The following is a 26,044-nucleotide window of genomic DNA, read 5'->3' as shown; positions in this document are numbered from 1 at the left end:
AATCTGGATCCCATGGGGGAGGATAGGATGCTGCTTGTCGAGTTTATGTCAGAATTGGAGGACAAGAGTCTTGCATAAGGTAATACAAATGCATGCAAAACTGCCATTTCCAGAAGGACCAAATCCAATACCAGATAGTACAATACCCGGCTTTTCCAGACCACCCTAAGCTTTGCATGGTTTGTTGCCTACTAGCCTATGAATCCATGACCGAACAATATCGGACTCTAGGTACAAAACAACTCTTTTTGTCTCTTAAAAAAACATTCAAGCTGGTGTCAGCAACCAATATTGTCTGATGTGTGCTGCAAGAAGTTGATATTGACACAGCTATTTTAGAGCCCACTCGGCTAGGAGGGGGTGTGATGGCTTCCAAGGCATTTTTCCTTGGTGGCCATATAGAAGATATTCTCAGAGCAGCAGAATGGTCTTCAGAGCCCACATTTAAGACCTTATATTTTAAACCCTTCAGTCATTGCTTCTCTGGTTGTCAACCAGCTTTAAACTGGCATAATCCGAGCCTTCGGTCCTGACATATTGTATCAAATTTCCTAGCTATTGTGAAGGAAAATTTAATTTCTATCAAGGACATGGAGGGCGAGGATTAACCTGCCAGAATTTATCTTACTGTATGTCTGTTCTCCACCTTTTGGGTATATCTACAGGAATAAGATAAATATACCTATCTGATCATTATAAACTCTATTGCTTGAGTTGTTATATTGCTTGCCTGGTACACATAATGGGATTTGATGATGTATTCTTCCATATTGATGTCTTGGACATGGTGGATGCTGATATTGTTGTTTACCTTTCTAGCGTCTGACCTAAAACAGGACTTTTGAAGAAAAGTCGTTTGAAGGCTGTTTGCACGAAGAAAGAGGAAGTGCTTTTCCCTGACACTCCCTATATATAGGATTCTCTCTATGGTTGTTGGAATGTTCATAGCTAAGACTTTTGGGAATTGTAGTCTTACGTTAATGTTTAAGGCTGCTGAGTGGTAAATAAATGGAAAGAGAAAGTCTAAGTCTCACTTCCGTGTCCTTATTAGAATTGAAACTTTCCTTCACGATAGCTAGGAAATTTTTATATTCACCCTTTATGTAGAGTGATGCTCTTCACAATGAGTCATCTCCATGTTGGAGCACCCAGAACACTGGCACAAAAGAGTGGGAGCATTCTGCACCTGGCTATCAACAGCCACACTTAAGTGTTAACCCCTTTGCTGCTAGGCCCCCTGTGCTGATCCCTTTTTGGCTATCAGGGATAGTTTGTGTTTAGGGCTCCATACCTTTTTTTCTAGAATAGGTATGCACACCAAATCTGTGTCCTTCTTTTTTCCCCAATATTCTGGGGAATCTAAAGATACCCAAGGTTTGTGAATTCCTCTGGAGAGGACCGAGAAAATAGGCAACATATAGCAAAGAATTTTAGTTAAAAAACAAAAAAATAGAGGGAATAAGTGCTCCAGATAAGTGTCCATTTCTATCCCCCCCCCCAACCAAAATTGGCATCTGTGCTAAAGTCACTAACTTACCAGCTTTTCGGAACATGTAGAGCTGAATCAAATATCCTAATTTTGTATCACAGTCTTGGCATTTATCTAAGATGTGCCCTATTTGTTCTTTTTTTGTGATTTCAACCTACTTCCAGTTTGCGGTGGAAACCAGTGAGAAACCCATGGGTGATTTAGAAAAGCTATTCATTTCTGAAAAGTAGACAAAATCCCGAATTGAGCAATGAGTCATATGTGGAAGCGCATTGGCCGTGAGGAGGAAGGCGTCACTGGTTGCCGGGGGCAGGAGCCCTTTAAAAAAAACTTCGCACTCCCGCTGTCGCGGGAAGCGCATTGGCCGTGAGGAGGAAGGCGTCACTGGTTGCCGGGGGCAGGAGCCCTTTACAAAAAACTTCGCGCTCTCGCTGCCGCGGGACGCGCCCGTGCCAAGGGCGGGCCCGTCCTGTGCCCGTCATCGCCAGGGGGAGACTGAGCTGGGCCACCCCTCTTTAATCTTTGGTATTTGGGACCAATACCTCTTAACCCTGCGGTCTAAGGCTAAAGGGCAAAAGGACTGTAAGAAGCCTCACTCTTCCAGGGCTGCCTAGGACCCCTCCCCCCTGCCTAGCCTGCCCAACTTGATAGGGTGTGTGAGGCCCTGGGTTATCCTAAGTGACTTCAGCAAGAGAGGTCATACCATTATATACGACAAATAGTCCTTTGAGCAAGCTATGACTCTTGTGAATATCTGCTGAACTAGGGCAGCGCAGCGCAGCGCAGCGCAGCGCAGCGCAGTGATTTAAGGCTGGTTAATCTATCTGATTTCCCCCTCCTTTATTTCCTAGACAGGAATCCTGTCACCAGATATAATATGGGTAAAAGGAAGCATTTTAAATCAAATAATTCAGCAAACTTAAAAGATAGTACATCTATATTAAAATATATCTCAGGGGCGATGGGCATGATAGATAAACAAATTGCCACTGTCGAAGAAAAACTGTTGCGGTCTGAAGATCAATGCCACGAACCACTAGAAACCGCAGAACTACTTAATAAGCCCCTATTTAACGAACATGGGGACGAGTATAGAGAAGCAAAATACAGTAATGGATGTATTAGAGACACCTCTAATATAATTTACTCCCTGGATGAAATCTCTCCTGTTGCTAAACGACCAAGAAAACCGGAGGTGGGCCTGGAAGACAGGAATTCAAAAAATCCCCCAGTGATAGAAATAACAACCACTCCGATTATAAAACATCCCAAGAAACCACTCCGGAAGAAATCGTCAAATAGTGTAGGAGATACGACTAGATCACTCCTTATAAATCTCCACGAGTTAGTAAATACCCTGAAATCATCCATTGGGGCCACCCTTGACTCCATGCTGGAGCGTTTAAAGGGGGTGGAGAGTAATCTTGAGGCAGGCCTAGGATTAATAAAGGCTTTACACTGGGAAGATTCATACCCAGTAATAAAGGTTCCTAATACATCATCACTGATCCCAGAGCAAAAAAATAACATCCAATTTCCCCTGCAAGACAGGAGAAACGGTTCATACCCGAATGCAAACCCCCTGAGAAAGACATTAATACAACCATCAGTATCCAACTTGAATCAAACTTCCCGGCCTTCACCCTCCGTTGCTACAGCTCATAATTTTCTCCCGAACAAACAACCTTAAACCCTAGACTATTCAAGAGAGTAGGCATCAGCCCATCTAGGACAACGACCACTCAGTCCCATGTAAACTCTGGGAGGAACACCTTCAGCGGGACCAAATCCTCGAATTTACTACATCTGCCAAGTGACCTACTAGATCTCCCCTCAGAGGCTACACCTTACGTAGTGGTCTTGGCTAATGTCCCACCCCTAAACGAGCAGCAGCAAGAATCATGGACGGCCCTGAGAAATAAGGCCCTAAACTGGATAGGAGTTTGCTTGGGTTCGGGAATGGTCGGCCCCTTTTCAAAGACATAAAAATGGTTAGAAGAATTAAGTGGATAGGAAGCAGTAAGAAAGTGCTGGAAGGAGATTGCGTGGTCCTCTCATTCAGCTCCCCAAACTTAGTAGGCAGAATTATCTATGAACTAGGAGCCAGACAAGTCACTTCCCAAGGTATCTCGCTACTACCCCTAGGTTTCTTTTATCAAAGACCAGTGGGGTATAACCCTATAAATCCACAACTAGTAAGAGCATCTCTAAATACACCAGACCCCCTTACAGGGCGTAACAGATTCCACCCTCTTACGACTCTAGAAGATATAGATTGACTTGACAAGAATCAGACAGTTTCTTCAGATGAGCTAGCCCAGGTAGCATATAAATCAGGGCGGGTTTTAAATAAAGAACACACATCCCACACAACGGACCCTATAAGAAATAGGATTCAACCCTACTTAAATCAGAGCAGCCCCCCTAGAAACATAATCCATCCACCCGACGGTGTTCTATCTCCCTGTTTATCAAAGAACCAGTACGGTATTCCTAAACAGAAAGCGGAGTTAGCTTTACTGTTTTGGAACATTGCAGGTCTAACCAACAAGATAGGCAATGAGACCTGGGTGAACTTCATAGAAGAATATTCATGCATCTGTCTCCAAGAGACATGGCTATTAAGTCCTCTCCATATTAATGGCTATAAAACATTTCACTTGCCAGCCGCTCAGTCCAGGTACGATAGACCAAAAGGGGGTCTATGCATATATATTTCTAACAAGTTACGATTACAGAACTTAGAGATGAAATTTACAAGCTTGTTCTATCAAATGATAGAGGGTAACTTGGATCATAAGACCCATCTAGTCATTATCAACTTTTATAATAACGCAGCCCCTGGTGAGCTCTCCAATGTCCTAACGGAGATGGGAGATAATCTAAAAAAAATAAGTGCAAATAATAACCGTGAGACCTTCATGATCTGGGGCGGCGATTTTAACGTCCACCCTTGTAAAGAAACCTCAGATAAGGTATGTGGCTGGGATCATGAAGGTGTTGGTTTAAGACTTCATTTTGCTCATAACACCCAAGGAGATGCAATGAATTCACTGGCTCAAATCCATAACCTATCCTTTGTAAACAAACTATATTCTGACGAAACACAGTTTAAACCAACTTACAATAGAAAGGGTGCGAATACTGTGATTGATTATGTTTTAATGTCAACTCACTTTGCATACTACCTCATGAATTATACTTTGAACGACATCGCAATTAGCGACCACTATCCCCAGAGTCTGAACCTCTCATTAACTCCCCTCAAACCAGATAGGGATGACAGGGCCACTCTGGTAGATGACATCGAATTAGCACCGAGCACGGATATACCCTGAAATGGTCTCAGACAGACTCCAAGTCTCCGTTGAAACAATTATTATGTGACTGCAAGCTTGCTTTTGCAGACTGTTTAAGTGAGAATCTAGATCCAGGGCGATGCTTAAGTGCTTTTACATTGATCTTGCAAACCATAAAAGAAGCCCTTACTATCAGAGCTGGTAAGCCGGGACAAAAAAGGGCTCCTAAATGGTTCAACTATAGCTGCTCTCAAGCACATAGGAATCTGAAAAAGGCTCTAACAGCCCCAAATAAATCTACAACAGACATACGCCGGTGCAGACAAGAATACAAAACAGCAATGAAGGAAAGGAAACTGACTCTAAAAAAATCTCTGAGGGAGACTCTACACACAGCTAGCAGTACAAAAGATAACATCCTCTTTTGGAAAACAATCAATTCTCCTGTGTTTGGGGACAGAGATTCCACCCAGGATGGAAATAGCGATTTCCGAAGAGGATTGGATTGCATATTTTTCTAAAATATATTCGCTGGATAGCGATTTGAGGCCTACAGTTCCTGTACACGATCAATGTCTCCAGGAAGGTACATGTCTGACCATAACCCCGCAATTTAGCCTTGAGGAGGTAGAGAAAGCCATAACTCTAAGTAAATCAGGGAAAGCTCCGTGTCCCGATGGCGTTCCGATTGATTTATACAAGGCAAATATCCAGCTATGGGGGCCCGTATTGACGCAGACATTGAGGGCTATCTGCATACGAGGTCCCTTACCATCCTGGCGAGACTCCAATATCATTCCAATATATAAAAAAGCTGATCGTCTTAACCCAGCCTGTTACAGGCCAATCTCCTTGTTGGACACAACGGCTAAACTAGCAGGGAGAATTATCTTGAACAGGTTGCAAATATGGGCAGAAGAAAAGAATGCTTTATCTTCTGTCCAGTATGGTTTCCGGAAAGGAATTGGGACAGTGGAGCAAAGCCTGAACTTAAGTATTATTATTGGAAAGTATACAAGGATTAGAGAAGGCAACCTGTATTTGGCTTTTATTGACCTAACATCGGCATTTGACTGTGTACTACATGATAAGTTATGGGATATCTTAAGTAACATGGGGGTTGAACCAGCCATAATTCAGTTTATTCGTGAAATGTACACAGGGTGTCGAGCAAGAGTGAGGTATGGGCTAAAAGGGGAATGTACTCGCCCTTTTGGCATACATAGAGGCGGGCGCAAAGGTTGTGTTCTTGCCCCGTTCTTGTTCTTAATGTATATAAATAATTTGGAAAAAGTATTGGCTAGTGACTGCAAAGATCTCCCCCAAATAGGTAATCACGCTGTCTCGGTACTACTCTACGCAGATGACGCAGTTTTAATGGCCAGAACCCCGCTAGCTTTTCAAAAACTTTTAACTACTTGCATCACATTTATGTCACAATTGGGACTCACCGTCAATCGCTCAAAAACATTTATTATGAACTGTGGCGGGAAACGCGGCAAGACTTATAATATTACTACCGCGGATGGGAGGGTAGAAACTGCGCGAACCTTCTCATATCTTGGCATAATGTTTGACAAACAGGGCTCCTGGGCTAACTGTAGGAAAATGAGAAAAGCCCAGCTTATCAAAACAACGGTGGCCTTAAGGCTTTTTTCTTAAAGGATCGGGGGGGTTACCCCGGTGAACATGATAAAAATTTATAAAGCCAAGTGCACCCCGGCTGTTATGTACGGGTCTGGAATTTGGGGATATACTAATTGTACCCCAGTGCAGACGGTGGAAAATGATTTTATAAGACAGCTATTAATGGTACCAAATGGTACATCATCATTCATTGTCCACTCTGAACTGGGGCTCCCCTTTATCACAGACTTGATAAAGATTCAACCATTACTGTTATGGCATAAAGTTTGGACCTCGGAATATACTGAACTAAATAAGGCCATCCTGACTGACTGCATAAAGTCCATATACGCAGCAAGCGTGCCTTGGTTAAGATATATTATGACCTTCTTTGAAAATATGGGAAACAAAGCTTTTTATACAAACCCAGCTTCACTGGGGAAAATCTCTAGGAAGGACCTGAGTGCTCTGGTACTAAAATATCTAGAAGATTCACGATGGGAGGCTGAATCAAAAAAAGCCCACCGTCATTCACAATCAAATAATTTTGTCGACGGAGGGAATACAGCCTTATTTGTCGAATGTGGTAAACCCCTGCCACCGTTTTGTTCTCACCAGGCTGAGGCTAGATATATTTCATCGCCTAGTAACCTTCCCTACTATGAACGATTGGAGTACCACGCTGAAGCCCTGTCCATGTGATGCAAAGTCATCTCAAACTACAATTCACGTGGTCCTATTTTGTAAATGTTATGCCAAGCAGAGAAAACGCCTAGTAGTCCCTCTCTTAAGGATAATCAACATGCCCCAGTGTCGCGCCGCGTATGCCAGCCTCCAGGTGCTATCCTCTATTGAGATGTGTGGAACCTTGGCTAAATTTTTATCCTCCGTATTAAATACAAGAAAGCGTATGGGGGTAGCGATGTAATTTTATATTTAGTTTATTAATGGACTGCAACTATGAATTTTTTTTTAAAGATATCTTAACTTCGCTGATTGTATGTATCTTTTTATTATAGTAATTTAAATTTTATCTTATTTATTGCATACTGAAATGTATAATATTTGATACTTTTATGACTTGTTGAAAGTCGAATAAAGTTTGTACTACTACTACATATGTGTAGATCCCTCAAAGTTTTCCCAATGAAAATAACTGTTGAAATGAAGGAATATTGAAAATGAGTAGGAATAAATTGGCATTTGTGACAACATTTTCATCTGTAACTTTTTTGTCCCGAAGGCAGATTGACAAAAGCAATGTATCATTACGTTCCCTAGACCGCTCTGATTGTAGAAATATATAGGTTTTGTAGGTTCTCCAGGAACCCAATGTACTCACAGCAAACAACTGAGCTGCACAGTATGATGCGTTTTCATTGAGTACCGAGTATAGACAAATTCTTATAGCAAAACAGGCAGAGTGAAAAATGGTTATCAAGAAAAAGTATGTATTTCTGAAATGGGCACAAGACATAGAGTTTAGAAGCAGTGGTTATTTATACATTGCTGAATTTTTCAGTACCTGTACAAGCATGTGATTTGGAGGGTATTTCTTAAAATGTCATCTTTCTTTACATTTGAAAGGCACGAGTAAAGCGAAATCCAATTGGTAATAGCTAAAATTACACTAAATTGTGCTTCCACAAGTCTCCCAAATAAAATGGTACCTTACTTGTGAGGGTAGACCTAGAGCCCACAACAGGAAACACCCCAAAACGCAACATGGTTGCAGCCCATTTTTCCACCCAAAACTGACCCTCTTTTTCTAATGTGGGTAACTCTAGGCTTCGGAGCATAGCTCAGCTGACACTTTGGGAAAACTAGCCAATCTGTACATTGTTTAAAACTAGACACCTAGGGGTATTCAGTATGGGCTGACATACGTGGCTCTCACCAGGTTTAGTTACCCAGAAGCCCTTGCAAACAAAAACTAAAAAAAAAAAAAAACACATTTCCCTCACGTTTTTTGTGATGGAGAGTTCTAGATTCCACTACAAATGTTCTTCCATCGAGCATTCCTCCAAGTCTTCTGATAAAAAATGGTATTTCACATGTGTGTAGACCTAGTGCCCGCAACAGGAAACACCCCAAAATGCAACATGGACGCAGCACATTTTTCCACCCAAACTGATCCTCTTTTTACGATGTGGATAGCTGTAGATTTTGGACCCTAGCTCAACTGGCACAGAGGTAAACCTAGCCAACCTGTACATTTGTGAAAACTATCTAGGGAGGACTGACTTGCGTGGCTTTCACCACGTTTTGTTACCCAGAATCCCTTGCAAACCTCAAACTTTGACTTAAAAAGCATATTTTCCTCACATTTCTGTATTAGAAAGTTCTAGAATCCACAGGGAGCCCCAAACTTCTTTTCACCCAGCACACTCCGAAGTCTCCCAATAAAAATGGTACCTCGCTTGGGTGGCTAGGCCTAGTGCCTGCACCAGAACAAGTCAAACCATGGTTAAGGAGGGTTCCTTTGCGAGGTCTCCCATTATTGTGTGTTTTATCAGTTCCTGCTGCGGGCACTAGACCCAGCCACACAAGTGGGGCAGCATTTTTATTTTTACAAGTGGGGAAGTGCTGGGTGGTAGGAATCTTGCGGTTTCCTTCTAATTATGGACAAATATGGCACATAAATGCAAGGAAAATATGTGATTTTAGTAACCTTTTGAGGTTTGCAGGGCATGAAAACTTGTCCGGATCCACAAGAGGCATACCACCTTGTACTCCCCTGGGTGTTTAATTTGCAAAAATATCTAGAGTTGGTAGATGGTGCACCCTGGCAAAGAAAGACAGAAAAGACAAATATTACTTCACAACCATCTATTTCTCAGGTACACACATACTGGTTGGATTTGGCTTGAGGGTGAGTGAAGGTTCAAATCGCAAAATGTTATTAAAAAGAGATTTCACAAAAATGGGCTGTTAATAATTGAAAGGTAAAAAAACGGAACCAATGTCTTACAATTCCTGAGTTGTAAAACCGGGAGAAGGTACCCAACCGCTTTACAGGCCATTCACACACCTTTCATACTGGACATATAAGACCATTCACACCACCAGCTGCGGGCCCAGCACATTACAGCACTCACATCAGCAGACAATGTAGAGACAATGTACGCCCTGACAGAGAACCACAGAAAAGACAAATAGTATTTTACAATCAAAACACAGAAAAAAAACATGTGGTCCCACAGGGCAACGACCCTTGCCCAAGGGTTTGCTGCCTTCCAATGCACAATCAGAAATACTCGCACCCCAAGGTAGACAGATCAGCTGAAAAAATAGCCGATCTACCCCCGGAGCCGAAACATGGACAAATTATGGCTCCTCAGGGAGCGACCCTTGCCTAAGGGGGTCGCTCTCTCTAACATACATTTAAAAAATACCTTGTAGCATAGTGGAAGGATTTCTGCTCCGTGATCACAGGACTCACCTATGATGATCTCTTCAAAACAGGCACAGGGGAAAAGGAAAAACTCCTTCCTTTCCCCATGTGTATGTTTTGAAACAAAAGAACCACCCACCAACCCTCCACCCTACCTCCAGCCCTGGAGAAGGACTTAGTTGGTCCTCTCACGAAGACGCACTGGAAACAAATGGCGTCCAGCTTGGTCGGCTGCATTTGATGACATAATCAAATCGCAGACGGGGGTGGGGTTGTGGGTGGGGGGTTGTGGGTGGGAGTGAAAGAGGTTCTGCTGCCATCCCTGGTTGGGGGGGTGAAATGGATGGCCCACCGGGGTGGGTGCAAGGACAGAACGGTTCAGTCCTCAGCACTTGCCCACCGTATCTGAGGACTGAATCGTTCCATCCTCCTTACGCAACAGGTTACGGAAAGGAGACACAAGGCTGTCCTCATTTAAAGCCACACTCAGAACAACAGACTGCTGTTTCACCCTTTACCCCACCATCTAAAAAAATAGCAGTACTCAGAAAGTTTAATTAGCAGATGTGTGCAGCAAAAGGACCTAATTACATTTCTAATGGAAATCCTGTTTCCTTTTCCCCAAATTGAGTGTCTAGATCAGTGATTCTTGATTCTTAGCCTGGGGACCTACTTAGGGGGTCCATGGCTTGTTAGAAAATCAAATAATATTAACAGATCAATAAAGTATATATAAATAAAGAAGCAAAAAGTAAAACTGAAATTTTTAAATTGAGCGAAAACTAGTCCACTTCTTAGACACTAAGACCTAATTTAGAGTTTGGTGGACAGGGTACTCCAATGCATCGGAGTCTGCCAAACTCTCAGTCAGTCTACACATTTTTGAATTGGGGTGAATCTAAATTTACTCTTGTCTTTTATTTTATTGTCCATCAGCAACAAAAGGGATAGATATTAGAGCAAGGTGTCAAATTAAAACTGGAGCACAAACAAAGCAAGACAAATTAAGAGCTGTAGCAAGCAAGGGACTGAACTGCAAGAAAACTAGACACAGACAAAGACCACATAAACAAGGAGACACAGGAGCAGATACATGAGAAGATGATAGACACAAAACAAATAAGCAAAGGGAAATTATAGCGGAAACAGAAGGAACGAACTAGACACTCGTTTGTAAGGGAGCAACCCGGGGCTGCACTTAACTGTAGACAAAAGGCAGAAAAGGAATTATGCAAAATGCAAGGCATGGCACACAATACTAGTCACAAGTGTGTGCAAGTACCACCGCTCGCAATCTCTGGAAAAGAGAATTCAGTGCAGAGGAACAAGAGGACCAGTTCCCTTGAAAGAATTGCACTGTTGATGCTGGGACTTGTAGTGCATTGTGGGGTCTGTAGTTCTTGACAGTTATTTTTTTTTATTTAATTATTATTGTCTGGGCTTGAAACTGCACGCAGGCAGTTGGTCATATCATGAATTTGCATGAGTTTTGATGGTGATTTCCAGACTGCAGCTGGTCCATGTACAGGACCCCCGAAGACAGAGTGATGTAATTGTAACACAAACATGGATTGGGTTCTTAGCTCTATGACCTGGCAGTGGAACTTTACATTGGTGGGCCAGTACGCCTCCACTCTTGTGCCACAGCTAAACCTGTCTGGTCACTAATACAGATTCAGAAAGCCATTTATGCTGCCAGCGCCCTTGTACAGCCTAAATCCATGACAGGAATGGTAGTCCACGCTCCAACAATTGAACAATCGCTTTGTGCGTATCTCCAGGTCCAGAACACAGAGCCTGTTATCCAGTAATGGATCTTTCATAGATTCACATGCTTGAATCATTCCCCAATGTCAAAGTGGGAGTCCCACGGTACCATAATAAAGCAGTATGCAAGAAGGACAGATATTAAAATATTGATTTCCCTGAGGGCAGGTATTTTTAATCTTTTCAAGACACCCCCACTTCTATTCTTTCCAGCATAGCGAATTAGGTTACAAAAAAGTGTTCCCACGTTATTTGTTGGTTGCAGCCCGCCTTGTTCTGCAGTGGAACGGGATGGACCCAGTGATGAAGCATGCCACCAAGGGGTAACCCTGGTGGGTGAGAGCTTTTTAGGAAAACCAAAGTTTTCCCTTAAAACTTTGTGTGGAGGGTCATTCTTGCTGATTCGGGCTGGGCTTCTGTTACGCTTTTTAAACAAAAGAACCAAACTTGAACTATGACCAATCAGGTGCTAGCAGCCCCTAGAATACTCCCAAGAGAGGCTGATTACCTCACGTTTTCTACCTCACATATTGTGAAGGGAGTCTCCGTGAGCTCTGCTCAGTTTTTTTCACTGTGAAAACCCAGTTCTTCTACATGCCTGAGCCTTCCAAGAAAGGTCTGTTTCGTTCGTGCAAGTCATGTGGGAAGAGAAGGATACATGCGGATGACCCACACAGAGACTGCCTTTATTGCCTTTACCCACAGCATCAGGTGAAGGAGTGTAAAATGTGCTGTACCTTCTCCTCAAAAAGATTGAGACAGAGAAGATAGATTACTTCTGTGGCTGCAGAAGTCCAGATCCCAAAGATCCAGCCCTTCAGGTGAGGACAGTGATATAACTGTAAGGCCCCATAAAAGGTCACGATCCTCTGACCAGGGGGTTTCTGAGGAGAACTGAAAGGCCCTAAAATCTCACCACAAGGACCCTCACAATAGGATGAAATCCCTCTTGTCTCCTCAGTCGGCTTCCTCACAACCATCCACTCCATCACTGAAGGAGAAGGAGCATCACCGCTCTCCTTCATCTGAACCGTTGAGGTCTAAAACTCCTCTTACAACTTCGTATACGACGACACCACCGTCGACGTTCGTGTTGATGATGGTGACCACAACTACCTTCTCATCGACGAGGCCATAATCGTCGTGAACATTATCGACGACAGCTATTACTGCTCCCATCTTGCCCATGAAGGTATTTGCCTCTAGGTCACCGTTGACAGTGGATTTGACATCACCACAGTCGAAGACGAAGATACTGTTGATGAAGCCAGTGTCAGTTAAAGTACCATCTGCACCACTGTCTACAGTCCCACCGTCGGCGACAGGGCGATCATCTACACCACTGTCGACTGCAACACTGTTGACAACTACACTGTCAACGGGAGGAATTGTGTCTGCAACATCATTCTTCAATATTGTGTTGTCTACCATCGACAGATACTACCACTTCTATTAACTTCTCCAAAATATCAAACACTGCCTTGCGTCCTCGGGTGACTTCCCCAAGCAAAGTTTCATCTTTGCTTCCAAACCATCTGTGAGACTGGGAGGAGTCTGAAGATGATTGACCTTTTGGGGACGCTTACTGTCCCTCAGAACATCATGTTAAGTATCAAGCGGACGACGAGGAGGAAGGTGACCAGCATGGCTATGAGTCTTATTTCACCCCACATAGCAAACACTATGAACATTATGACTGTCCCAAACCTAGACAAGAGGTGGTACAGCTGCCCTACTCACTGGTTCAGGATTTGCAGGCCATGCGTCAGCATTACAGAAGGATTTTTCCAGACTCTATACAGGAACAGCAATCAACACAACCCCAGGCTGATTTTCCTGACATGCCAAAAAACATCCCTCGTTCTCCAACAGCTAAGTTTACACCATCCTCATGCATTGCCACACCTCCTAGGGAGGATGATATTTCTTCAGAAGAAAAAGACGGAAGAGGAGAAATGAGTGCTCCACAGCAGCCTCACAACGAATAGTTGGTCCCTACTCAACCTCCTCTGCCTCCTCATCCCTCAGATTCTCCCCTGAGGACATCGGAGGTTTCCATACCCTAATGGACTGAGCTGTAGCACGTTTTCATCTACCAACATCCATTAGGCAGTTGGATTGTTTTCTCCATGATTTTAAAGAGCAGGCCAGAAAGTCGGAGAGAGCCATACCCATCATAGATTACATATGGAGTGAGGGACTTACAATTATGAAAATCCATCTACAGTCCCTCGAGTCCTACCTTGCCTGGATGAGAAATCTAAGCCCACAGAGGACTCCCCTGCCTGTTATATTGGCCATCCCAAGCCTGATTCTGTCATCTCTCAGGCAGCTCAGACGTTTACGAAACCTTTCCATTTCCATATCTGCTCTACTAGATAAGGAAGGCAGGCGTCTTGACAACCTGGGGAATAGGTTCTCTCATATGTCTGCATTTACTGTCTGTGCAGCCAACACTCAAGCAATCCTAGGGTGCTATGACCACCAGATGTGGTCAGATGTCAGCAGCTTGCTCGATCTCATCCCTGAGGACATAAGATCTGAGGCAAAGAAGATACTGCAGGAGGGCAAGCATACTTCTGCAGAGATTATCGAATGTGCCCTAGACCTTGCTTCCACATGTTTCTGCCAATTAGCCAGAGCAGCAGTGTTACAGTGCTAAGGATGGCTAAAGGCCACATCCTTTCGACTGGAGGTCCAATCTAAAATCTTGGATATGGCCCACAATGGGAAGCACATTGATGAATCCTTACTGGCAATAAAAAATGATACAGACTCTGCAAGGTCCCTATGAACTTTGCAAATCAAAAAGTTGCCATTTCGAGGTGTCAGAGGGAGAGGTTTTTCTTCTTACAGAGGTGGCTGCCAGCGACACCAGCAATTGTCAACCCAGTCTCAATACAGGCCCTCCTAACATCTGGCCTATCCACAGCCTCCCACAGCAGCCAACAGCAAGCAAGGTGCACATCAGAAGCAATCCCACCAGGGTCATGATACAGGCCCCAAACAATGACCTGGACCAGGTACCGGCTGCATCCACTCCTTCCACCTAGGTGGGCGCGAACATCTTAAACTACCTCCAACAATGGAAGGAGATAACATCATTCAAATGGGTGGTGGATTTCGAAGTGGCTAACCCAAACAAATGTGACGCCAACATGATAAGGGGAAAACCAAGAGGCGCACAGAAACAAGCCCTTAGACAATAGCAATAGAGACCCCCTACTGAGTATTCTGCTGACCCAGACTAAGCACAGCCCATATGATATATATATATGATGAACATTCCAAAGTTAAACCATGGTCTCAAGGAACAAGGGGATTCTCTCAAAAATAAAGTAATCCACTGGATAAGGGGAGTAAAGAAATGTAGGTCCGTTATACTCGACGACATAGTTAATGTCCAGAGATATTCAAGTAATAGCCTAGAAACGGACCTCATAGGGTTGAAATTGAATAGTCAGAGTCGAGTAAAGGGTCTTCTAGCGCTTAAGCAAAGATTGAGACCTGGTACCCTATCCCAAGTAACTCTTACCCAAACGATTCCGCCACTAATGGCTAATTTGTTTTTTAGAGGTAACCCTAGCAACATACCGCTTCCAAGTACATGTACATTAAGGCAGGGCCATAGGAGTAGTCCAATTTCAACTGTGGATTGATGCAAAGCTCCCAAAATGAAGCCAGGGAGGGACGATGTATCTATCAAAAGGGTAATGGAACCTTGTGCCGCAAGTAATCTGTCATCGGGCCTCGCGGGAGCAGAGGTAGAAATACATTGTAGTGGCCAAGTAGAAGGGTGGGACTGTGAAGTAGCATCCTCTATAAAAAAAAAGAAAAAGGCTAATGAGAGATTGTTAAATATAGGGGATGGTAATGATCAAACTTTTATCCTGGAATGTGGCAGGTGTGCTATCAAAAACAACTAACCCAGAGTGATGCAGTTTTATAGATCAACATCATATCATTCTCTTACAAGAGACATGGGCCCCTTCAATGATTTATAGAGCAGGATACTGGACCTTCCAGAAGGTTGCGCTCCCATCGCCATCTAGGAGGGCATCAGGGGATTGATAATCTGGCTAAAACACGATCTGTTCCCCAAGGTGAAGGAACTATTTAGCCCCACCAGGGACATATTAGCTGTGGAGGTGGAATTCAATAGTCTAAGGGGGCCTACTCGTATAGTAATCATAAATATCTATACTAGACCTGGCCCACAAAGCACACAGATTGCTTTGCAGAATTCTCTCACAGAGCTTTTGAATCATCTACCAGGGGGGCAGGCCATAATCATTGCAGGGGATTGCAAAATGCAGTTGAGTCACAAGGATGATTACCTGCAAGAAGGAACCCAGTTTGCAGACCCCTGGGACAGATCAAGCCCGGTCCAGGTCATAACATAGAAAATAAAGGAAGCATTAGTCCTATTCGAGAATCTAATAAAAACGATGGGACTAAGAGTAGTAAATGGGAATACGAAGTCAGATAGTCTGGCCTTGCCTACATATAAAAAATGACTATATTTGAGCCACTTAGACTATATTCTAGTAGATGATATTCTCTGGAACTCTCATTGATATGGCTGTCTCCCCCACAAGATGATACCAACCACCAAGCTCTCTGCACATCCTTCTTAACCTCCACATTTAACAGTAGCAAACTGACTAAATGGGTGAAGGGTAACATTTTAACAGCGACAAACGATTATAAAAATGTAAGATGGGAAATGGTGGCAGAAGATGCGAAGTTCCAGATTTCAACATACAATGTAGTTATATTGACTCTTCTTCCCTGAAGCATACTGACATTGCACTGGTTGACCTGATTAATTTGCATGGTATTTTGGTCAACCAGTTAAGACCATTCTTTCAGGTACTAAGGAAACGGGTAGAAACCATAGATAGATCACTGAGATGGTTCTCTAGTTCTTGCCAACAGGCCAAACTAGAGCTGTTGGAAGCATTACAGGTAGGGAGTCACCGGGAGATAAGAGCAACTAGGACTGCATATTAAATAACATTGAAAAACGCTAAAAAAGAGTGGGAAACCAAAAATTGGAATGCCCTGATAGATGCTCTCCATGAGAGGGATACAAAACTGTTTTGGAAACTGGTGGCAGAAAAGGGACATCCCCAAAACGTGGAGAGCTATCCAGCAATTCTGCCAGAAACCTGGGTGTCACAGTTTGGAAATCTGTATAAAGCGGTTCAGATTAGCTGCATCAACGTATCTTCATCAACACTAGAGGGGCCTTCTACTTCCTATACACCAACTTCCGGGTTAGCTACTTCATCTAACTTTGATTTGGACCCCTTTTCCCTAAAAGAAACTACTCTGGCCCTTCAAACACTGCGTAAACGAAAGCCCCCTGGTCTTGATAGTATTCCAGGTGTCCTGTATCTATCCCGACCAAGAACTTGGTCTTTATATCTAAATGCACTTAGCAATGTGATTTTGAGGGGTGGTGGGCTCCCCTCTACATGGCAAGGAGCAATAATAGTTCCTGTTTTTAAAAAGGGGACAAGGGAATTACCAACCAACTACAGACCAATAAGGTTAATTGATGTGAGTAAAAAAGTATTTTGTAAACCGGTCCTGACCAGACTGCAGACATGGATAGGGGATTTTCAGATCCTCTCCAACTTCCAGGCGGGATTCAGGAAAGGAGTTAGCACAATAGACCAGGCATTTAGATTCAACCTCCTCTGCTGGAAATACCTGATACTCAGTAAGAGCCACTTGTATGTGGCCTTTAATGGTTTAATGACCGCCTTTGATCTGGTCCCACAGGACAGCTTGTGGAATGTCTTGGAGTCCTATCAACTTGATAAAGAACTGCTGAGACTGATAAAACATCTCCATGAGGGAACATACGCCCAGGTACGTTGGTCTCAAGGTGGAGACCTGACAGAAGCGATACCCGTTGATAGGGGGGGTCAGGCAGGGGTGTGTCTTAGCTCCCACACTGTTTAACCTCTTTATCAATGGTGTGGTAGATCAGCTGACGCATTGTAACCATGATGCCCCGAAGCTAGCAGGAGCCCCGGTCCCCATTCTCATGTTTGCGGACGACACTCTACTGATTTCAAGAACCCCAATGGTCCGCCAAAATGAACTTGATGCCTTTTCTATCTTTTGGGCCAAGAGGGGCCTTGAAATAAATCCAACTAAGACCAAGTTTATGGCTTTTAATTCGCGCAAGTCATTCAGGGGAAAAATGACTATAGCAGGACAATTGGTAGAGAGAGTTAGGCAATTTGATTATTTGGGGATCAGACTAGCAGACGACCAACAATGGTCGGCACAAATTGAAAAGAGTCTGTCTGTCCTCCGGCAGATGTCAGTAGTGATAGGGAGGAACGTTGCAAACACCTCAGAAGGGGAAATCTCACCTGTCATTACTGTATATAAGGCAGTGGCGGCCTCAATCTATGGTGCCGAGTTATGGGGGGACACTGCAACTCCAGAAGCTTGACAACAGTAGAAAATCGCTTTATGCGTAAATTTTTGCGTTTGCCGATGAGCACTCCTCTCACACCCCTCAGATTTGCCTTAGCTATAAATGAGATCCACAATGAAATTGCCCTGAGACCACTTATGTATCGGGTTCGTCTTTGGACATCTGAACATCTGACCACCTATCAAGCAGCAGCAGCTGAGCTGCTAGCGAATGGTGGCGCATTGAAAATTCCTTGGTTAAAATACATCAGAGATATGAGCCAATTCATTAAAATGGAGGAGGTGTGGAGAGACCCTTGTAATCTAACTAAGGAAGCAAAAATGCGCATAAGGCGGTGCTACTGGGAGATGGTTCTGGTGTAGACTTGGTCCAAAAAGGACCAAGGTAGCAGGACAGTACAGTTTTTAGACCATAAATGCAGCCCTAAGTTTGAAGCCTACATGGACAATATAAACCCTCCTTACATTAAAAGCCTTTTTATTAAATTTAGACTAGGGATCTTGCCGCTCAAGACATTCACTGCAAAGTGGAGTAAGGAGGATAATAACTTGAGCTCCTGCCATTTCTGCCTCGAGCAACACTTTGTATTCTTCTGCCCTAGATATTTGGTCACTAGGAAGAAGTGGATCATTCCTTTATGTAGATCACTGGGCATAAGGAAATACAATACATCCTTACGAATACTGGCAAGCGATACAAGTGACAAGATAGTCTTTGCAGTCGTTAGATATCTCAAAAGTGCATGGGCTATAAGAACTAGAGAAAATCTTGCTGACTGATTGTTAAAGCCTAAAAAGACACTTGTCCAACGCAGATAATTAAGTGGAACTAAGGCAGAATGGTTTCTAATTTTATAAAATGTATTGACTGTTTTACACTGTTTTTATACTTGCATGCTCATACAATTCATTTTAGAAGAAAGTGGTAGGGACTCTCACTGTATAATACGGATTTTATTTTTTTTAAATCCTTTTGTTCTCTATTTTAGTGTGTGAATATGGTATATTGTCTTATTGGATACTTTTATGGCTTTTAGCCGAAATTAAGAATATCATTGGGTGGTGGATTTAGTAACCTATGGTCATACTTTGGTGTTTGTGCAGAGACCACAAAACCATTCTCCGAAAGGAGCGTACCCACCTCATCTCCTCTTGCTGAGGAAAGTGGCATTACTTATGCTTTCCCAGGACATGATAGAGAAGGTTCCCTCTCTTCAACGAGCATTAGGATTTCACTCCTGTTTTTTCCTGATGAGAAAAAATGCAGGGGAATATACTAGACCTCAGAAAATTGAACAAATTTCTGTGCAAATTTATTTCCGTATGATTACTTTATCAGGCATCCTTCATCTTTTAGACTGTGAAGATTATATGACCTCATTGGATTTACAAAATGCTTACTTCTACATCCCCATTCATCCCAAGCATCACAGGTACCTCCACTTCACCGTAGCCAGTACCCATTACCTTTCAGACTAAAGTCAGTGCCTCAAATTTTCACAATATGTCTTGTCCCAGTGGCAGCTACGCTTTGCATGCAAGGTCATCAGGTATTTCCCTACCCAGACGATCGGCTGCTGAAAGCTTCAGTGCCACTACAAGCATCCCATTCCCCCAGTGTCTGCCTTTCACTATTTTACAATTAGGCCTCACTGCAAACAATCATAAATCCTCCACCATGCCAACTCAAAGGATAACATTCCTTGGTGCCAGTCTTGACACAATCGAGAGCAAAGCCTACTTGTCAGAAGAGAGACAGCGAAGACTACCCAATCTGGCTCTACAAATCTCCATACTAAATCCTGTGTCTGTAAGATTATTCAAGTCGCTCCTGGGTATGATCTCCTCTGCATTAAACCTAGTGCCAGTGGCACAAGTAAAGAAGAGACCATTACAAGAGGAGCTACAGAAGCAAATGATTCAGTCTCAAGGCTCCTTCATAGACTTGATCAGCGTTACCCCAAGGTTGGTGGAAACGCTAGCATGGTGGTCCTGCATGGAACATATCTGTCAAGGCCTGATGTTCCTGACTCCAGTTCCAGACTTCGTATTCACGACTGATGCTTCCCTAGAGGGATGGGGAAGCCATTTACAGGACCTGTAGATAGGAAATGGTCCGAGCATCAAAAACTAATGCATATCAGTCCCTTGGAAATAAAAGTGATATTTCTCACCATAAATCCATAGATTGTTCTTTCCTGAATAACAGACTCCTTGGTGCTAGTCTGTACAGGCAACCTAACCAGCATGTATTACATCAACAAACAGGGAGGTACCTGGTTTCTTTCTCTTTCTCAAGAAGCCCAAGCTCTTTGGGATTGGCTCACAATTCACAACATTTCTCTAGAAGCAAAACATGTGTCGGGGGCAAACAACACTTTAGCAAACATTCTCAGCAGAACTTAGGACAGTTGCCACGAGTGGGAACTGTATCAACTAGATGTAGACAAGATTTTCTCATGCTGGGGCATGCCAACATTGGATCTTTTTGAGACAGTCAAGAACGCCAAATGCCAGTTCTACTCCCGTTGATACCCGCTCCCAAGGTCGTGGGGGAATGTACTTTCGATGTGACGGTCTGGAATTTATGCATACACTTTTCCCCCTTCCCCCTATCCCATTTCTTCCCAGGATTCTCAGGAAGATGAAAACAGAGCAGTGTCTACTCATCCTAATAGCCCCCAGGTGGCACTCACAACAATGGTTTACAGAGCCAATTTTCCTGTCCTTAACGGAATGCATCCGTCTTCTAAAGAAACAAATGCTTCTAACAAGGAAACGGGGCCAAGTTTTACACCCGGAGCCAGCCTCTCTTCAGTTGCACGCATGGCACCTGAGTTCTATGAGTTGCAAACTTAACCATCAATCAGGAATGCAGAGATATATTACCCAGAGCATGGGCAGATAATACTTTAAAAAAACTTGCAGGATAAAGTGGAAAAGATTCTGTTCTTGGTGCCATTAGAATAACGTTCACCTGTTTAAAGCCCCTCCTGACCAGATCATACCTTATCTTCTTTTGCTAGTCAAATCAGGTCTTGTTCATGCATCAATTAAAGTTCACCTCGCCACAATCTCAAGCTGCAAACGTTCCACAGAAAATACATCTCTCTGCTCCAAAAGACTCATTAAACAATTCATGAAAGGGCTATTCAGAACTTTCCCATTGGTGCGAGTACCTCCCCGGGAGTGGCATCTCAACGCGGTCCCCTCACAATTAGTAAAATCCCTTTTCAATCCAACTCATAAGGCTGAACTGAAGTTCCTCACATGGAAGGTTGCTATACTACTCGCTTTCTAAATTCACCAGAAGAGTCCGTGAGATAGTGGCCTTCACAATCCTAGAGCCCTTTCTACACGTCAGACAAATTTGTCATTCTTAGAACAAATCTGAGGTTCATTCCAAAAGATCCTTTCCAATTTAACCTCAATGAACCTATCATTCTGAAATTTTTTACCAATCCTACCACACCAGCTGAAAGGAATCTCCACACTTTAAACATCAAACATTGTTTCAAGTTCTTCTTCCACCGCACTAAACAGATTCGCAAAATGGATCAACTGCTTCTCTCTTATAGTCAAGGGCGTCAGGGGGGTGCATTGATGAAAGCCACAAACAGAACAGAGGATTACAGCACCAATTCAGTTTTGTCTTTTTTTAATGCTGGCAAACCCCTGACGAGATAAGCTAAGGCTCATTCCACAAGAGTAGTATCTACTTCAGCTGCTCTTTTCACAGGTATCCCACTGGAGAAAATATGCTATACTGCCACATGGAGGAGCACCCACTCTTTTACGCAGCACCACTGCCTAGAGTCAACTCAACGCAGTGACTCGACCAAGGGGCATGCTGTTTTACGCCATTTATTCCAATAAGGTGAGCCTCTTCAAACAGAGATGTTTATTCACATTCATTCTAATGCTTTTCCAGTCAGCTGTATATTGCAACTTTCTTATTCTATTAACGTTTCTTGATCTGAATGTTCAGATATGAGTGCTTACAATTTCAAATGTATGTCTAGATACACATAAAATGGGTATGTTGTATTGGCTACTATGAGACTGTTTTTTTTTTACCCACCATCCTCTAAGAGTGCTTCAATTGCCTACAATACTGCTTGCTGTTCTGATTCAAGCTTGTGAATCTATAAAAGATCCAATACTGGATAGGAAAATGAGATACTTACCTGTAACTGTAGTTCTACAGTATTGGTATCTTTCATAGATTCACATAGGACCCACCTTCCTCCCCTGAGAGGCTCCCCTTTTAATCAAGGATTTTATTCCCACTTCCACTTGAAAGTCTGAGGGAATCAGCCTTTCTGGAGTATTCTAGAGGGTGCTATTACCTGATTGGTCATAGTTCAAGTTTGGTACTTTTTTTTTTTTTTAAGAGGACATCGATAGGCTATAATGGCAGTCTGCCATCTTTTTAATAGCCTATTACAATTCTTGCATACTGCTTTATTATGGTACCATGGGACTTCAACGAATGATTCAAGTATGTGAATCTAAGAAAAATACCAGTAGTTGGTTACTGCAGTTACAGGTAAGTAACTTGTTTTCTTATGTCATTTAACAGGCCTAGGCCATCATCCACACACTGCATTAGTGTGACACTCGGACCAAAAAAACAGCATACTAGATACTCAATGGAGCTCAACTGTACACTATGCAGATCGCATTCCTGAACCAACATCATCTTAAGACTATATCTCATTTCAGTAACTTAAATTCCTTATATTCCACTAAACCACTATTGAGAAACTCTCTCGTTAGTTACTTTATTGCCAGCACAACAAAGGATCTGGCCAGTTCTTCCCCAGGGGTGGACTGAATAGCCCATTTATCTTTGCTGTGCCCTTCCAGTCTTAAAAGGATCTCTCTGTGCTGATGCTATGGTTGTTAGTACAGAAAATGCTTCCATGCTGCTCCAGGGACATACCCTATTTGGAATGCACTGGTTGCTTTACCACACCTCAAGGAGTTAGGCTTCTGTTGCTACCTGTTTGATTCAATGTAGCACAGAGCTTGGGCCACTGTCACTGCTTGGCGGATTCCATATATCACTGTCTGCCTGCCTAAAAGTGCCACCAGGGATTGGGCTTGTAAACTCCGTAGTACACTCTGTGTTTGCTGACCTTAGAACCAAGGCTTGGGCTTTAGTCGCCAAAGAACTTATTCCATATAGTAAAAGGGTTTGGGCTGATGTCCCTTTTGGGCCAATTCCATAGCTCACTGGGTTCCTAACTGTTCCACCAGGGTTTGACTTTTGTTGTCACTACAGGATTTGGTTTCTGTCACTTCTCGGAAGATCCTGCAGTCTTCTCCCTGGGTACGTAATAATTCGCTAGGGTGAGGTGTCTGTCACTCCTGTGTAAATCTATAGAATTTACTGAAGACATCACCCTTTCATGAATTTTGCTTTCTGTGCACAATCACTTTTGTTTTCTGTGTCCGTTTGAGCTATGTGTAAGGATTTTGCTGTCAGTCTTTTGGGTAAAGCTTAACAGAATTAAAAAGGAAAGTTGTCTAACCAGTTAATCTATCAGGAGTAGGAAGATCAAAGGAATTAAATGCAAACCAGGAAACTCAAGAAGGCATCTTAAAGGAAGTAGACCAAAAATCACTGAAAAGCAATCCATTGACCCAGGTTGTACTCATACGTCACAGAAGTGTTAACTATTCAATAATGTGACTTGTGGCCCTTTGTAAAATGGCTTACGATCTAAGCTAAGACTTAAGATTCTTTGTAAGCCTTCCATCACTACAGAGGACGTTCCAAGTTTGGTGTCCTTTTGCTGAAGAGCTAGTAGGGGTACATGAAAAGCATTAGGTTGTGATGTGTTGCTTTTAGTCAATCTGTTTGACTTTTTTGGTCCTACATTTAGACTCCTTTGCTGAAGCAGGCTCTCTCTTCCCCTGTTCTTCTTCACTTCTGTACCAGAAGCTAAGCTCTGAAAACGTTGGGCCTGATTGTGGTGGACGGGTTACTGCGCCACAAAAGTGACAAATTTCCAGTCCGCTGTATTGTGAACTCCATAAGCTATAATGGAATCGTAATACGGCAGACAGATATCGGTCACGTTTCTGGCGAAGTAACCCCCTCCGCCAAACTCTAAATCACACCCTTTGTGTTTCCTGAGTGTGCAAACGCCTTTAATGCTGGCAAAATTCTGTCCTCTGGCTCATTGACTGTAAGAATGTGAACATGTTTTCTACAGTCCAGAAGGCTTTTCCCAGTCACTTTTTCATTGGGGACTAATTCCTGAAGGAGCTCAGAATCACTTCTTTTTCCATCCCTGACAAAACATAGATAAACATGTGTCTCTCCCACGATACTCATGTTGTTGACAGGGCTCTTTGCAGACACATCAGGCACGAGATGAGCGTTTTGCTGTCTGTGCACTTACTGAGTCCTGCCTACACAGGAAAAGCATCCTCTAGCTGGTGTACAGACAAGAGATTATTTAATCTGTGCCCGATGTTATAGACAGAGTGATAAGAACAGAAAGACACGCTGCCTCACAGATGCTCGTAGCGCACGTTAACTCTATCTGCTTATCCCTCATTTTCTTTTTTCAGTGGCACAATTTTGGGTAAAATATTCTCGTTCTGACATTCAGACGTATTTTGAAACGTCTCTGCACTGCGTCTGCCTGCCGTTATCTTTTAATTTGCACAAAGGCACCAAAAAACAAACAACAAAAAAAACGTAATACTTCCTATCAAGTGCAAACACGACATAGCTTTAAAATACGGTTGCAGTTTAGCAAACACGAGAGTCACTCTGCCTTTTAATTTGCATAAATCGTGTGCAAATAGAAAGGTGGTGTCTCTTTCCCTCGTTTTCTAAACTTCTGCGGTATTTTCATTAAACCTTGGTTTTATGCTTTACTACAAAAGTATGTGCATATTATGAACTTTTGCACATTTGTGAATGCGTTTATGCTATTTAAAAGGCTGTACGCCTCTTTTCCAAATGTTTTAAGGTAATATGCTTTAGGGACATCTAAAAGGTAGCCTGTGTTCCTTCTAATTTGCAAAAAAAATAAAAAATGAAAACAGAAGCACTTTTATACATACCCATAAAGGACCTTTCCCCGTAACTATTTACTTTACAAGAACTAAATTATACGTAAAACACACCAGATGTGATTTATTTACTTAACCAAATTTATTTGCAGCTGGTAAACTAGGCTCATATCTCAGTGGGAAGTTTCCAATCCTGTAATTGCGGACAGGTCAGTAAAGGTTTACATTCTCAAATAAAACCCATATACAGTCCACTCCACGAGAGCCATAGTAATCTTTATACTATGTGTCTGCTTTCACAACTGAGCCAGAAACTATTCAGCTCTCCTCCACCACCCCTCCCTCTGTCGCGTAGGTTCTTATTATTCTAATGAGACTACAGGATTTGGTTGGCTGAATCACCTTAATTGTGGGGAACTGAATGTGATCCCACGCCATGTGACACCTGTCGGCCCAATCTGGGTTTTCCGGCCAACTAGCAGTGCCTCATCTCCACCCGAGAGCGGGGATAATTGTGGCAACCGGGCGCGTCACAGAGAGGACTCCTAAGGGGAATCGTGGTTGATCAGATCTCATCCCTTTCACTCAGTTACATTAGTCTAACACAGGCAAAGACAAACCAAAGCAGAGTATGGTTCAATAAGGTTTATTGAAGTAACTGTATCTTAGATAAAATGGCATGTATTACAATAAGTAGGATAATTAAACTTGCTAGAAGCAAAATGGTGACAAGAGTGAAACACCAAAACAGTCCCACTATACTGTCACTAAGAATAATATATATATATATATATATCAGAGGAATAATCCTTAATCTGCACTTCAGGTTCCCCTCCTTGCAAAACGCCCTCCTACCCGTACTCACCCCGCCCCCCGGAAGACATCATCCCCCCCCACCCCCTCCCCCTGAAGACATCATCCCCCATACAATCATTCCCAGCAAGGAAGCCCCTTGTCAAAGAAGACACCGTCCCC

At 43.0% G+C, this 26,044-nt stretch overlaps 1 protein-coding gene across 9 annotated transcripts in view; it reads left to right on the top strand.

Moving 5' to 3' along the window:
- HMOX2 (heme oxygenase 2) overlaps window positions 1-26,044 on the top strand; it is an 815,387-nt gene that overhangs the window by 132,760 nt on the left and 656,583 nt on the right. For 2 of the 9 annotated variants that reach the window (XM_069210688.1, XM_069210686.1), the window contains one exon: window positions 21,774-21,911. The exons of the other annotated variants lie outside the window; for them this stretch is intronic. The gene's annotated coding sequence lies outside the window, so the exon portion shown is untranslated. The remainder of the gene's footprint in view (window positions 1-21,773; window positions 21,912-26,044) is intronic. 9 annotated transcript variants of the gene reach the window in all.

The sequence above is a fragment of the Pleurodeles waltl genome, chromosome 10 (genome assembly GCF_031143425.1).
Source record: "Pleurodeles waltl isolate 20211129_DDA chromosome 10, aPleWal1.hap1.20221129, whole genome shotgun sequence".
Classification (NCBI taxonomy): domain Eukaryota; kingdom Metazoa; phylum Chordata; class Amphibia; order Caudata; family Salamandridae; genus Pleurodeles; species Pleurodeles waltl.
This window is presented reverse-complemented; position numbering and strand designations above follow the sequence as displayed.